At 40.1% G+C, this 15,549-nt stretch overlaps 1 protein-coding gene and 1 long non-coding RNA gene across 3 annotated transcripts in view; one reads left to right on the forward strand and one right to left on the reverse strand.

The window, feature by feature from the left end:
• Positions 1-15,549, reverse strand: part of LMX1A (LIM homeobox transcription factor 1 alpha) — a 197,062-nt gene that overhangs the window by 67,601 nt on the left and 113,912 nt on the right. The window lies entirely within an intron of this gene.
• LOC138166214 (uncharacterized) overlaps positions 1-15,549 on the forward strand; it is a 150,962-nt gene that overhangs the window by 29,725 nt on the left and 105,688 nt on the right. For both annotated transcript variants that reach the window (XR_011169568.1, XR_011169569.1), the window contains exon 2: positions 5,816-6,211. This is a non-coding gene — a long non-coding RNA (uncharacterized lncRNA). The remainder of the gene's footprint in view (positions 1-5,815; positions 6,212-15,549) is intronic.

The following is a 15,549-nucleotide window of genomic DNA, read 5'->3' on the forward strand; positions in this document are numbered from 1 at the left end:
ACACACACACACACACACACACACACACACACACACACACACACACAGGAAACAAAGCCCAGGGAAGTAAAAGGACTTGGTCAATAATCCAACAATTTGCAAACTCTGAAAAGGTCTGTTTCCTTCATAGGTAAAAATGAGGTTCTGAATATTGATCATGAAATATTCTGAGATCCTGATAAATAAATAGAGGCAACTTTTGGTTATTTAATTGTCTTGTTGAGAGAATATATGGTTTTTAAATTTTGGCCTAGACCTTTGATTTCGGTCAGGCCTTCCCGACTCTGAGTCGGAATCTGCTTATCCTTTCTACCCTCACTTGAATAATCTTGTCTTTAGTGCTCCTGCCCTCTTGCCCAGAGTACTGTAATAGCAGCCAGCTGGTCTTTTCTCCTCCAGACCCTACCTCCCCCAGTATACTATACATATCACTATCATAGTAATGGTTTTCCATTCTGACCATGTGACTCAGAAGTCTTGCAATAAAAGAGGTTACTTATGTGGCATTACTTTTGGAGCAGTATGGTAAGGGTGATCCTGGTACTCAGAATTTCTACTTAAAAACCCTCCAACAACTCCCATTTCCTACCTGATAAAATAAAAATTACTCATTCTGGCATTCAAGGCCTTACAGAGTCTGGCTCCAACCTAACTTTCTAGTTGTATTCCATGTACCCCTATATCTTATATTTCAACTAAATTGAAATGATTACTGTTTGAATTTATTATTAAATTAGCAAGAGTGTATTAAATAACTATAATATTCCAAGTGCCAGGGATTCAAAGATATAAATTAGTCTCTGCCCTCAAAAAGCTTAGATTCTATATGGGGATACAACATATACATATATAAATGTTTACAAAATGCATACAAATTCATGCCCTTTGCTCCATATATGGAATGAACTTCTCATTCATCTTTTTCTGTTAAAATTCCTATTTTTATTTGACTTGCTTCATGGACTCCTTTCCCCACAGCTGAAAATGAAATCTCTTTCCCCAAAATTTTTAGAATACTTTGTCTAGCACTCTACTCTGAATCCATCACATTCTGCTTTATCTAATAATAATAACAATTTAATAGCATCTATATAACATTTTGTTGTTACTGTTGTTCAATTGTATCTGACCGTGACCCCATTATGGGGTTTTCTTGGCAAAGGTGCTGGGATCATTTGACATTTCTTTCTCTAGCTCATTTTACTCTATCAGTGACTCAATCCAAGAACAAAGCACTTTGCAAAAAATTATCTTATCTGGGAGATAATTGCTATTATTATCTCCATTTAACAGATGAGGTAACTTAAGCAGAGAAAAGGTAAGTGACTTGCCCAGGGTCACATAGTTAGTGGTAGGACTTGAACTGATGTCATCAGATTCACCAGTCCTGCATTCTATCTACTATGCCACCATATATAGAACAGCTAGGTGATAAAGAAATGGGCCTGGAGTCAGGAAGACCTGAGTTCAAATTCAGCCTCAGATACTTAACTACCTGTGTGACCCTGGGCAAGTCATTTAACCCTGTTTGCCTCGGTTTCCCCATCTGTAAAATGAGCTGGAAAAGGGAATGGCAGGGACAACCAGGTGGTGCAGTAAGAGGCGCCGGCCCCGGAGTCAGGAGACCCGGGATCTGTTCTGGCCTCAGATACATAACACCCACACAAAATAACTGGCCATGTAACCTTGAGCAAGTTAACCCCAATTGCTTAAAAAAAAGGAATGGAAAACCATTCTATCATCTTTACCAAGATCATGAAGAGTTGGAAACAACTGCAAAACAACAATAAAATTATGAACCTATTTTATATATATATAAAACCAACCCTCTTAGATAATGATCTCCTTGAATAAAAGAACTGTGTTTAACTCATATCTATATCCTTGACACCATATCTTGCACATAGTAGGTAGTTAAATGTTTTTTAATTGAATTGAATATTTGAAGCAATTTTGTTTTAATAAGTTCCAAGATCTGTGATGATAGGCTTAGATCTGAAAGTATCTGCCCTCTATTCCAATCCCATCATTTTTTTAAAATAATAAAACAAAGGGAGTATGAAAGGATGTGAAATGTTTTGGCCAGGACCACAAAGGTACTAAGTGGTAGGGTCAGGTTTTGAACCCAGGACCTGTGACTATATATCCAGTTTTCTTTCTAGTGGATATAGCAGCTGTGTGGATGGACTTGTAGGGAAGGCAGTGGGAGATGGTCCAGGAGTGAGCTAGGTGACAGAAAGAAATGAGCCATGGATTCCAAGCAAACCATAAAATGGAGAATCCACAAGCATGAAATCAAGAGTTGCTGTTGGCTTGGCGTATCCCAAGTAAACACACCCACACATGGAGTCAAATTGCCCTGAAAACCCCTGTAAAGATTAAACAGAACATCATGAGAGAGCACATGCATTAGTGGAAAAAAATGCTCTACTTGGAGTCTTGGGCTCTAGTCCTGGCATGCTGACAGTTGCTAACTCATGCTGTCATGGACAAGCCCCTTAATTTCTCTGTGCCTTGATTGCCTCACCTGTAAAATGGAGATAATAGGGCTTTTGGCTACATAAATCACACAGCTATTGTGAGGTTCAAATGAATGAATGTAAAGAGCTTTGTAACCATAAACTGCTATAAATGTCAGCTATTATTATCAGCAGGAAGCATGGCTATTAAAAGGTCCATTTATAATGCCACTTACCTTTTTAGCTATGCTTCACAGGGGAACATTTTGCCAGGGAAGCCAATATAATAAAAACCTGTCTTCTAAGTATAACAAGGGACTTGATGGAAGGCATGAATGAAGGAATTGAATGTTGATTCTTGGCTCAATGGGTGCGTATTGAGGACCAGGAATCTTCTGAGATTCTCAGGGACTCCAGGTTAAAAAAAAAAAAAAAACTAACCAAAAGAAGAAGTAACTTGTACAGCCAGGGGTACCAACCTCTAAGACCAGAACACAGACACAAGTTCACTGACAGAGGAGACCTTAAGACTGCATGAAGCCTCTTCTGAATAGCCCAAACTCATTACCTCATTCCTTAACTAAGCCACCACTGCCTTGTCAAGAGCTGCCCAGAGATGGATTTCCTGTTTCATCATTTACTCCCATTATCTCACCAAGTACACTTCAGTCCTTTTGAGTCTTGGAGACAAAAGAAGGCTAGATAATGAGTCTAGACTATATTTGGAGATTGCCTCAAGAGGGTGTTATCAATCCAAGGGCTGGGGGCAAGAGAGCTTAGAAATGGTCCTGCTGAGATCCGGCTACCCAAAGGTCTATTTGATTGGATCCATGTTTTCATTTTCACAATAGAGAGTGCAAGGTCAGAGTTCAGCGAACTAATAGAATAAATGTGGGAACTGTCCCTGCAACAATGGAAATTGAGATTTTAGGTCTCACCATCAACCTGCCCTGATGACCCTGTAGACAGAAGACAGGATCACCCTCTAGTGCCCTAAACTCCATTCCAGCAAAGGAAGTCTGGGCTCGATCTCATATCAGCTAATCATGTCTTAGGTAGGAATCCAAGCAGGCTAATGAGAGCTCCGGGCCCGTGGACATAAGCAATCACAGCTGCATGTGATTTGAGATAATGAAATAATGATTGCATTAAATGCATTTAAGACACCCAAACTAAAGTGTGAAGGTAACATTTTTGTCTTTAGGACACAACTGAATCCACCCTGGTATTTTACTTCTAGGAAAGATAAAAAAAGGAATAAAAACCAGTTAAAATTGTCACAGTGGGGAAATGGGCAAAAGTGTAAATATTGTAGCATATTATAAGGGAGCCCTCTAAAAGAGGGACCCTGCTATATTGGATCATATATTTATTTACTTATTTATTTGTTTAGTGCTTGTGGTAAACAAGGCACTGTCGTACATATATGCCAGATAACTTTTATTTTTTAACTTGCAAAAACTTTATTTTTTTAATTTGCAAAAAACATTATCTTTTAATTTGTAAAAGATGAGGGAGACTTTTCTAATGTATTTATTTGAGAGACTAAAATGACCACCAAAATGGTTCTGGAGAAAGAATATGATGGGAAGAAAGAAGAAGGCACTCTAGAAGGCTGTCCAAATGCATATCGCTGTATTCCTGTAGCTTGGAAGATCCTTCTCCACATATGGAAATCACTAAGTAATTTGTCTAACAGGGGTGGGGGACCTGCAACCTTGAGGCCACATGTGGCCCTCAAAGCCTCAAGTATGATTCAGTCAAAGGCTTACACTTGAGGACCTAGAGGGCCACATGTGGCCTCGAGGTTGCAGGTTCCCCACCATACAGACAGTTAGTGAAAAGTTCTTCTCTTGTCTCCTTATCAAGCTAAATAAAGTTATTTTTTCTTTCACCTGGAAAGTTTCTTCCACCTCTGAGGGTCTATAATTCCATCCTTCCTGTCCCATTTTCTCCTCCATGAAGGCTTCCTTGCCACTTTAGGCACTGTAGATGACAATAGAAATTCCTTTAGCACTTTCTTTGTGACAATCTTTTAGTAAGAAGAGCCCACATTCCTATGCATTTTATAGTTTTCAAAGTAATTTCATTTATTACATTTGGATTTCATTATAGCCCTGTGTAGAAGGCTGAGCAAGTATTATTATTTCTGTTTTACAGTTGAGGAAACTGAGGTTAAATAATTGACTAGCTAAAGGGTACGAGGCTAGCAAGAGGGAAATCCAAAGCTAGAACCCAGACCCTTCTTCTGACTCCTGTCCCAATATCTGGTGTACCCTTTTCTCTTTTCATCTATATCTTTTGAATATCCTGTCCCGACACCTCTCTTATTATTGTTGTCCCATCCTATTATTTAACTTTTTCACTTGTTTATGCCTTTCCTGTCTGAATAGATCGTAAGATCTTTGAGAGCAAGGGGAATGTGCTGTTTTTTGTATTTCTGCATTACATGCAAAATGATGCTATCACCAGTATACCCTCTATAGATATTTGTGGCATGGATATGTAAATCACCTCTTTCTCCTTGTTTATCACAACACTCCTCATGCATCAACTATTTTGTCTTTAGAGCTGCAAATAAATAGAATAGGATTTTGATATTCAGCCACTGTAATTTTTGGTAGCTTTTCTATATCTCCATAGCATGGTGGGTAATTAGAGAATATCCTATAAAATGTAGTCTGGAGAAACTGTTACAATGCCATATCAATAGACAGTTTGGGGTGATAAACTTTTAACTAGTCCCTGACCCAATTCATTTCAGTTCAATTTAACGGGTATTTATTCCACTGGAAAAGCCCAAGCTACCTCAAGGGCTGTTGAACAAATGCTTGATTACTCTCTGAAAAAAATCAGAATGGGTTGGGGGACAAGAAATCCAGGTCCTGCTGCTTACATGTCATTAAAATAGAATCTAAGGAATTTAAAAACTGAAGCTTTCAGTCAGGGGGCTAATTAGCTGTGAACTCAGCTTACATCAAACATAAAGCCAGCTCACAAGGTAAGACATATATGTACCTCTTGTTTTAGTTAACAAATAATTAAAAGTAGGTACTAGTATCATAGAATAATAGAATCCTGGAATTGGGAATAATGCCAGAGATTAGGTAGTCCAATCCCAACCCAAATCATGATTTTAATTTGAGGAGACCAGTGGCAGGGAGAATATCACAACCAAGAAAATCTCTCTCTAGCTTTTCCTATTTCCCTGTCTGTCCCTCAATCTACAACATTAATTTCAAACATTTTAAATATATAAGAATTTTGAATATCTAGAAGATTTTAAATATGTAAAATTATTGATTGAGATAGAAGATACTTTTGATGTTATCTATTTCAATCTTCTTAATTTATAGTTAAAGAAATTGAGACCCAAAGAGACTAAGCAACTTGCTGAAGTGACCTTCAGAGAATAAGAAGCAGAGCCAAGATTTGAACCCTGTTCCTCAGACTCCATGTATCCAATGCTCTTTCTACTGCATTACAGAAGATTATATTGGACCTCAGACGGTCAGATGTGGGATTCCTATTTGGAATGAGACAGATATGTTCTTCCTGAAAACATCTGGAGAGTTGAAGACAATAGCACCACTGTTGTATCAGAGCTTTAGTCAGAAGTCTGGGCACTTGGTTTCCATACCAGATCAGCAACCAAGGCTGGGAACCATGTACCACACTCCTCAAGACAGGAGACCTCTGGGCACTATCACAGTTGGAAGAGAGCTTCCAAGCTTGCTACTCATGTTGGCCAGGTAAGTGTGCTTTCAGAAAGATGGTTCACCAACTAAGGAAGTCGTATTTTTCTTCCTGATCCTAGGAGAGGTTTCAAGACCCCTGATTATTCATTCTTTCTCTCACCAAGTGCCCTGATGCCCACATTGAAACCGGACAAGCCTTCTGTTAGTTAAGCAGAGGGGAATGACATCCCTAGTGCTCTCTCTGCCAGACACTTGGAGTCTATCATGCTTTACAGACACAAAAACAAATTCCACCATATGTTAAAGTTAATTGCAAACATTTGCTGCTGAAAAGAGTTCCATTTTTCAAGAGCCCATGGAGATCCGGTTACACCGGTGGCTGAAGCATCAGCCAACCTCATTTGCTCATTTAAAGTGGCAGGACCAGTGTTCTGGTGGCAAGTATGACATAGGAAGGATACTCCTGCTCCAAAATTTACTCCCATTGTGTAAGGTTAGAGCTTGGCTCTTGGATTGTGCTCTTCCTCCATCAACACTGGCCTAGGAACAATGTGGAGGAGTTGGGTAGTGGTGGGAACAGGGGGATGATGGAAGGTGGAGAAATGGGGATAGAAAAAGAAGTCAGCTGGCTGTGTTCCGCTGTCCGGTGAGTGTTGAAATAAGACGGCACAGGGAACCACGATGACCCCCTGAGGCCCAGAGAAATCAGGCTAGATTGCCAGGGGTCTGTACAAGGATCTCTGAGTGATCGTTATTGATGGTGTGGTTTAGGAAGAGGCCAGTCAAGGGAAGTCTTGGGCTCACAAACCTGCTTAGCTTAGAATCTAATCTTAGGATGTCACAAAACATAGAGAAGTTGGGGAGGAGGGAGAGGAAGGGAAGGAATGGCATTTGGAACTCTGAGGATAATTCTGCCCCAAGCCACAGAGAGGAGATACATTTATGAGCACATCTGGAGGGTAGATTTTTTTGACTATGATGCTAAAAGAAATAACCATTGAGAATTCCTAAGCTGTTATATCTGTGCGTCACCCAAGCAACTCCAGAACAAAGAATTTCACCAGGTCTTACGTGGTGATTTCCCCCAACTGCAGCTTTAGATACCAAAGGGCCAACCCTGAATCTGGCAGTCAGCAGCTTCAGATGGGATGCTTGAACATGGGAGTATAAAGCTGAGGTTTTACTGTGGGTTCTAGTCTTGACTCTGTTCCCCATCTGCTATGCAACCTAACCTAGTCAGGTCAATACCTTTTGGACCTTATTTTCCTCTTCTGTAAAATGAAGAGGTTGGGCTACATGACCTCTAAGGCCCCTTCTGGTTCAAAATTCTATAAATCTGTGTGATTCATTGAATCTGTTGTTCAGGCACCTGCCTGCCTCAAGCCATCATCGCTGTAAACAGCTCAAGTGTGAGTCTGGTTGACAAGGAGAGACCCTGCAGGGAAAGGCAGATGGAATAGCAACAAGTATGGCAGAGACAATAACCAGCCCTCCCGTCAGTGCCGGGGATGTCCATTGCTTGACTGTCCCAAGGACGGCTCATGCTTGTGACCGGCGCTCACAGCACTGCCAGCAACGTATTTGCCCTCTCGGCCAAGCCTGCATGTGGGAAATCACACTGCCCGAGATGTCACCTCCAAACAAGGAGGAGGAAATCCTTATTGGCATGAATGTCAGGAAAGCAGCATAATCCAAATGTCCAGAGCCCTGCTGGGCTAGGTTTCAGAAAAAAAAAACTTGATTCCCAGGCTGTGTCTGAATAATGCTCAAACATCTGGTAAATTCAGACCCTGCAATCAAATGAATGACTGATTCGGTGGGAATGAGGTGGGGGCTAAAGCAGGCAAGAAAACTAATGTAATGTAGATAAGGAATGGACTTGGAATCAATAGATCTGAATTTGAGTTTTGGCTTTACCATCTAGCAACAGTGTGACCTTGGGCAAGTCAACTTCTGGGAGATCAGTTTCCTCATTTATAAAATGGGCATAATCATATCAGCTCAATCTGCCTCAAAGGAATGTTCTGAGAATTAAGGGTGGGGGGGGAAACATTTATGAAGTGCCCACTATGTGTAAGGCATTGTACTAAATGTTTTACAAATGTTACCTATTCCTCACAAAAGCCGTAGGAGGTAGGTGACATTATTATCTCTATTTACAGTTGAGAAATTGAGGCAGATAGTACTTATAATCACTCCCCCAGGATTATATGACTGGCAAGTGTCTGAGGTCAGGTTTGAACTCAGGTCCTCCTGACTCCAATCTCCAGCACTCTATCTACTGTGTCATCTAGCTGCCTTTCAAATAAAGTATGCATATAAAGTGTTCTTAAGTAAAATATTTTATATTACATATATACATATATATTATACATATATTTTATATCACTATTTTTAATAGTAATCCAACAATTCATAGAATTTAGAACTAGAGTAGCTCTTAGAGAAATTTTAATCCAACCCCCTCATTTTACAGATGTCAAGTAACTTGCCCAAGGTCACATGGCTAGTAAGTGTTAAGTGTCTGAGGCTGGATTTGAACTCAGGTCCTCCTGACTCCAAGGCTGGTGCTCTATTCACTGTGCCACCTAGCCGCCCCTCACTCATGCTTCTCAGCCTCTCCCTCCTCCTGGCCTCTGCATTGCTCCCTCCTTACCTATTTTATATAAACAATTTTCCCTTGATTATATCACAATCCTCCCACACTTATCCTTTTCTCTTTGTTATTGCATCATTTTCCTGGCCAACTCTTTGCGACCCCATTTAGTGCCTTCTTGGCAAAGATACTGGAATGGTTTGCCATTTCTTTCTCCAGCTCATTTTACAGATGGGAAACTGAGAGAAATAGGATTAAGTGACTTGCCCAGGGTCACACAGCTAGTATGTCTCTGAGGTCAGATTTGAACCTAGGTCTTCCTGATTCTAAGTTCTGGGTTCTAATCCAATGAGCTACCTACTTGTCCTTTTCCCTACCTCTCCTCACTGCCAAATATCTCTAAAGAGTAGCCCACACTTGCTGCTCCTTCTTCCTCCCCACCAGTCACTCTTCCAACCTTTGTAATCTTACTTCCACTAGTCTGTCATAACACTTCCTCCAATGGCATTAATAACTTCCTGACTGTCAAAGTCGATGACATTTCTTTTTCTGTTTTCAATCTCCTTAACCTCTCAGTGGCATGTGACACTGTACCCCCACCTTGCTCCCTGCCTTTATATCCTCCCCTCTCTTGGCTTCCATGACACTGTCTCCTCATGACTCTAATCTGCCTGATGATTCCTCCCATGTCTTCTTTCCTGCTTTCTCCTCCATTCTCTCCTAGCAGCCTGGCCTACCTTCTACTCCATGGAACAAGTTGCCTTCCCTCCCAGGGTGAGCTGATCACCATGAAGAATGGAAAATCTTCACTTTCTCAACTCACCCTCAGTCACTTCTCCCCCAAGATTGCAGCTGGTGTGGAAGGTAGAGGACTAACCTCCTCCCAGAGCCTTCCTTTATAGAAGGCTCCCAACCTTCCTGGTAACTGGATTTTCCATCACAGCTCTGCTTGGCTTCCACTCCATGGAATGACATGTGCTGGGTGAGGTAGCACTTGGCTCCCCACCCGCCACACTTTTCAGTCTCTTTTTTTGGATTGCCTTCCCCATTAGATTGTAAACTCCATGAAGGCAGGGGCTGTATTTTTCTTATTTGTATCCCCAGTATTTAGCATGAGTCCTGGCACCTAGAAGGCATTTAATAAACAGTTAATGGTTTGAAATTATTTTACCAAATTCAATTAAATCCTAATGTTTTCTTGACTATGGATATTTCCCTATGTCCCTTCCTTGGTTCCCTCCCCAAGATAGCCTCTATTCCTTGGTGAACTTCTGCTTCCATAACTCTAATTATCACCTCTAAGCAGAAAACTCCCAACTCTGTATTTTAGCCCCCACCTCCCAACTCCTCTTCAAAGATGCAATTCCATATTTCCAATTGCCTGCTGTGCCCATAAACGTCCCATCGGCACCTCAGACTCAACATATTGAAAACAGAATTCCTCTGTTTTTCTCCAAATCTTCCCCTTCCCCAACTTTTTTATATTTATAATGGTGGCACCACATTCTCTTTCTAGTAACCTGGTCTTGTCATCTCGATAAATTTTATTCTTGGAAAATTGTTGAGTTTGGAGTCAGTGGACCTGGGTTCTTATCCCAGCTGTGTTACTAATTACCCATGTGACCTTGAGCAAATCATATCACTTCTTTGCATCTCAGTTCCTCTCCTGTGGAATTATGGCTTTGAATTAGACGTTTAGATTAGATTAAGGTTCTTTCTAACTCTAATGGATGGCCCTATTTTTCTTCTTCCTACCCCACAAATACAATCAGTTACCAAGTCCTGTTGATTCTGCCTCTAAAATCTCTCTCCTATTTATATCCTCTTTTCCATGCCCCCTATAATCACCCAAGAGGATTGTGTCTAATTTAACTGGAAGTACATCTCTAGTACAGTACTCTAGAGGTCCTCGGCCTTATACTGCTCTGTATTCTTGTCAATGATTTGGATAAATGAGTCTATAACACGCTTACCAATTTTACTGATATTAGAAAGTTGGGAGAAGTACCTAATACATAAGGTAAACAAGGTCAGAATCCCACAAATTTCTGACATGTTAAAATGATGAGTCAAATTTAATAGATTAGCATTTAGTATGCTTAAAATATGCAAGAACAATAGAGGCAAGATGGCACAGCAGATAGAACCCCATTGTCAGGGAAATCTGAGCCCATTTCCTAATTCTTAGATAATCATGTTACCATGACCAAGTCACTTCACTTCTAGGCCTCAGTTCCCTAACCCTAACCATAACCCTAAAATGTGGATATTAGTACCTGCCTAGCAGAGTTATCCAGAAACTCATATGTAATACAATGTGCTTTAGAAGTTTTAAAATGCTATGTAAATATTATTATGTAATTACTATATGTGTATTGAATCAATGAACAAATTTTTCCCTCAAAATAATTATTTATAGCATTCATGATAATGATAACTAGCACCTATATAGCATTTTAAGGTTTGCAGATCATTTTGCAAATATTACCCCCTTTGATCTATGCAACAACCTGGCAGTGCTATTATTATCGCCATACTAGGGCAGACAGAAGGTGCCCAGGATCACAAAAGTAGTGAGAGTCTGAGGCTGGATTTGAACTCAGGTCTTCCTGATTCAAGGTCCAGCCCTCTGTCTATGAGTTCCTCTTGATATCTTTTTAACTTAATGCATTCAAGGCTGCTCTGAGTGAGTGACTAGATAAAGCAGTTCTTGTTCATCTAATAAACCTGATCTGGTTTTCCATCTACACTTTGTTCACCTAACAAATTTGATCTATTATTCCATCTAGCTGTCTTATTTCATATGCATATGTGTGTATGTGTGTATAGTGCTATTCTAGGTCTGTGTGCTTTGCACCTAGAAAGAATTTAACACAAGTTTATTGAATGAATGATATCAACAAACACATATAAAATATATGCCCTGCTCTTAACTAGTTTATTGTCCAATTGGAGAGGTAGGGCATGAGTATATGATCAGTCCAAGTAAGAGTACAGGGCCTAGAACATAGTAGGTGCTTAATAAACATTTACTGACATTACAAGAATTTAGTATTTCAAGATTATCATATAGGAGATTCATAAGTTAATAAATTCATGATTAATCGTCAAGTGACTGTTACAAAATAATAAACTCTGGTTTCATATACTTATGGCTTATCTTCCTAAATGGATTACAAGGGCCTTGAGGGTAAGGACCTAGGTTCAGATTTTTCTCATAGCCTCTGTGATGTACTGGAAAACATAGTAGGTGGTACGAAAAATGCTTGTTGATAGATTGAAATTATCTTGCTAAATTACACCTCAGTTTCCCCATTTGCCCCACAGAGAGGAAAAAATACCTGGCCCCAGAACCCCTTCCCTGGAGGATGTCAAATCCAGAAGCAATTATCATAGAATGCAGGATGCTAAGAATACAAGAAATTTTAAAAGAATAGTGGTTATAAGAATTTGGAACTATCTGAATGCAATCTACTATTAGATGAAGGAGATGATTCTTGGCTGAATCATGCAGTTCCTTGTTTCCCAGTTTAAACAGTGAGTGTTATTGTCATTACCTATCAGAGACTGCCAATAACACTGACCTCTGTGTCTACACTGTGGAACACACCAGGTATGTGAGGAGTGGCCCTTGGAGTCAGTTGTGTGTGGTTAATTTCTCCTTCATGACCCAGGGAGCAGTGATAATACCTTATAATCAGTTCCTCTTGGTACCTTTTAACTTAATGTATTCAAGCATGTTCTGAGTGGGTGAATAGATAAATGAACAGTTCTTGTTCACCTAACAAACCTGATCTATTTAAATCCATGAAAAAATAAATTAAGGGATAATTTTATTGCCTTTATTAAGATCAAATGAGACATAAAACCGGGAGAAGGCTGTTTGACATTTTGGAAGTACCACAGCAAATGAGGACATCTGATAGACTATGTGCTATTTGAAGGCAGAGACATCTTTACTTTTATTTTTGTATCTGAAGGGCATTGGTGTACCTCCTGACACATAGATGAAGCTTACTTAATAAGCATTTGCTGATGTATTGTCCAATGCTGAGTCCAAATGGAAGAAGGCTTTCCTATGGATGATAAAGCCTCTGGATGCTCCAATTTGGGGATAATGCTGTGATGGTTGCATCCAACTCCAGAATATTTCAGACCTTCCTAAGTGAGATGTATTGTCATTCATAAGAATTCAGTCTAACAAACCACAAAGGGAAAAAAGGAGTGGATGAAGAATGTCTGTTGTTCATATACAGATATTTCGGCTGAATGAATTTTGAAAAACACAGCAGACAGATTATAAGCTGGTCCCAGAACTGAAAGGGAAGGAGATTGGGAGGAGGATGGATTAGATTTGGAGAATTGTGCCAGATTTTTGATGATCTCAAGCTTTTTCCTGAGATAGAACAGATGAGACTCTTTTTTAACATTAATATCCTTTTGGTAGTACCATATGGTAATAGGCATTCCATGATGAAGAAAGACAGCTAGTGACTCAGTGGATAGAGCACTGGGCCTAGTGTCAGGAAGAACTGAGTTCAAATCTGGCCTCGGACACCTGCTAGCTGTGTGATCCTGAACAAGTCTCTCAACCCTGTTTGCCTCAGTTTCCTCATCTATAAAATGAGCTCGAGAAGGAAATGGCAAACCACTCCAGTATACTCACCAAGAAAACTCCAAATGGGGTAATGAAGAATAAGACAGAGCTGAAATAACTGAAATAACCATCCCAGGCATATGACAACTGTAAGTCACCCAAAGGGCAATGGAGATGCATGGTGGGCATGATTAGGCTTACAATCAATGAAGAATAGTATATAAGAAGTATAAAAATAGCAGAAAAGAGATATATGACCAGAAAAGGGGGTGGGCAGGTCTCTTTAGAGACCGAGGCATACTTCATTGAGGTTATACTCCATTGGGACCCAGAGACCCAGAGGAAGGTCTCTAATTTGTTGGATGGACTCCCTGTAGAAAACCAATGGAAAAGCGTGAACAAGAGTCACATCAATAAGTGATCATCAATGAGCTGTGATCTACCCCAACCACAAGGAAATCATAGATACTTCAAAATCTTGAAAGAATAGTCAATTCATTAAAAAAAAATCTCATTCACTATATTGAAAAAAATTGTTGTTGTTCAGTCATTTCAGTCACATCTGACTCTTTGTGATGTCACTTGGGGTTTTCTTGGCAAAGAAACTGGAATGGTTTGCCATTTCCTTCTCTGGCTCATTTTACAGATGAGGAAACTGAGGCAAACAGGATTAAGTGACTTGCCAAGGGTCACACAGCTAGTAAGTGTCTAAGGCTAGATTTTACCTCAGGAAGATGAGTCTTCCTGAATCTAGGACCAGCACTCTATTCACTGAGTCACCTAGCTACCCTATATTGAAAAATGTACTTATGAATTTCCTTAAATAATTACCCTCCTGGTGCATTGAAAATATTACTATACTTATATTTGTAGTAATTTGATTTTTACCAAATTTCAGAAATAGATTGATTTGCAAAAAGAAATGTAGCTGGATCACAGTAAGGTTAAACAAAGTCAATGTGGAGTCCCAGAAGAACTAAAGAAACAGATAATTAAAGCAGAAAAGTAGGTGTATTATACACAAGCTGTTTGGTTGGGGTAGGTCTAGAAAAGGGAAAGTCCTATGAATACAGCACTGGCCCTGGAATCAGGAGGACCTGAGTTCAAATCTGGCCTCAGACACTTGACACCAGCTGTGTGACCTTGGGCAAGTCACTTGACCCCCTCCAAAAAAAGAACCAAAAGAAAAGGGAAAGTCACTAATGTAGTTTGTTTTCATTTGGTTTATATGACCCTTATCCAGGTTCACTCTAAACCTTAAATTTATGTAGGAGTCAAGGATCAGGATGGGGTTCTCTGAGGGCTTCTTGCTTGAACTTAGGCTTCCATTTAAGTTTCCTAGGCCTCAGTTTCCATGTCTGCAAGATTGCAGAGACTTGTCTGTACTAAGGCATTAGAGATTTAGAGGTAGAGACAATCTTAGAGGTAAATCCTTTCACTACAGATGGAAAAAGTGAGGCCCAGAGAAGAGAAATTTGCCCAAGGTCACACAGCTATGAAATCTCAAAATTGGAATTTGGCATCAGGTCCTGAGTCTACAGTCAGCACTCTTACCATTATACCATGTTGCCTCTAAAACAGATTTGATTTCATCCACAAGGCATCTCCCAATCTATGCCCCAGGCAAAATGGGAAAAGAATTCCCATGACAATGTACAAATGAAGAGGCCAAGACTCTACTGCAGGTCAAGTGTCACAGATGGTCCAGAAGGGAGAGGAGCATTCCCACTCTCAGCCCTCTATTCGATATACTTCAATCCTGTGGATATTTATTGTGAAATTACTATGTTTAGAGTATCCAGGCAGGGTTCGGCATAGTGTAGTGGCTAGAGCTCTAGGATTAGAGTCAAAAGGACCTGAGTTGGAATTCTGCCTCAGCCACTTACTAACTGCATGACCCTGGGCAAGTCACTTATCTCAAAAAGTAAGCATTTATTAAGGACCTCCTATACCAAGCATTATGCTAGGTGCTAGGGATAGAAATACAAAGAATGAATGGTTCCTATTGTCAAGAAGTTTCCCTTCATGGCCTTCTTGAGTCCATTCTGTCTCAGAAAGCTCTGATCCTATGAACCTATATCCCTGCAAACCTCCTACCCCCCTACTCCATAGAAGGCAAATATTGGTCAAACCATTCTGAAAAATGTAGATTGGATCAGACACTTGGTAAGCAGGGGCATGAACCAAGGTGGTGAATGA

The sequence above is a fragment of the Petaurus breviceps genome, unplaced genomic scaffold, assembly GCF_028583685.1.
Source record: "Petaurus breviceps papuanus isolate PSGF00001 unplaced genomic scaffold, PetGlider_PUasm1.0 220, whole genome shotgun sequence".
Classification (NCBI taxonomy): domain Eukaryota; kingdom Metazoa; phylum Chordata; class Mammalia; order Diprotodontia; family Petauridae; genus Petaurus; species Petaurus breviceps.